Below are 1,015 nucleotides of genomic sequence, written 5' to 3'. Positions count from 1 at the left end.
GAGGAGACGGGGCTTGCGCGGCCTAAGCACTGATCTTCACTCAGGTAAATTATCGAGTGTGTCTCGAGTAGAGCGAGCAGGCGAGGCCTAAGCAGTCAATGAACCACTGCTCAATTAATAAGTTGGTCGCGCGTATGTAGAGGAGAGCGGGCTGGCGAGGCCTAAGCAGTGAATGAACCACTGCTCAATTAATGAGTTGTCCGCGCGTATGTAGAGGAGAGCGGGCTGGCGAGGCCTAAGCAATTAATTAACCACTGCTCAATTAATGAGTTGGTCGCGCGTATGTAGAGGAGAGCGGGCTGGCGAGGCCTAAGCAGTGAATTAACCACTGCTCAATTAATGAGTTGGTCGCGCGTATGTAGAGGAGAGCGGGCTGGCGAGGCCTAAGCAGTGAATTAAACACTGCTCAATTAATGAGTTGGTCGCGCGTATGTAGAGGAGAGCGGGCTGGCGAGGCCTAAGCAGTGAACTAACCACTGCTCAATTACTGAGTTGGTCGCGCGTATGTAGAGGAGAGCGGGCTGGCGAGGCCTAAGCAGTGAATTAACCACTGCTCAATTAATGAGTTGGTCGCGCGTATGTAGAGGAGAGCGGGCTGGCGAGGCCTAAGCAGTGAATTAACCACTGCTCAATTAATGAGTTGGCCGCGCGTATGTAGAGGAGAGCGGGCTGGCGAGGCCTAAGCAGTGAATGAACCACTGCTCAATTAATGAGTTGGCCGCGCGTACGCAGAGGAGAGCGGGCTGGCGAGGCCTAAGCAATTAATTAACCACTGCTGCTCAATTAATGATGAGTTGGTCGCGCGTATGTAGAGGAGAGCGGGCTGGCGAGGCCTAAGCAGTGAATTAAACACTGCTCAATTAATGAGTTGGTCGCGCGTATGTAGAGGAGAGCGGGCTGGCGAGGCCTAAGCAGTGAATTAACCACTGCTCAATTAATGAGTTGGTCGCGCGTATGTAGAGGAGAGCGGGCTGGCGAGGCCTAAGCAGTGAACTAAACACTGCTCAATTAATGA

Source organism: Emiliania huxleyi (genome assembly GCF_000372725.1).
Source record: "Emiliania huxleyi CCMP1516 unplaced genomic scaffold EMIHUscaffold_96, whole genome shotgun sequence".
In the NCBI taxonomy this organism is placed as follows: Eukaryota; Haptophyta; order Isochrysidales; family Noelaerhabdaceae; genus Emiliania; species Emiliania huxleyi.
Note: the sequence above shows the minus strand (reverse complement) of the source record.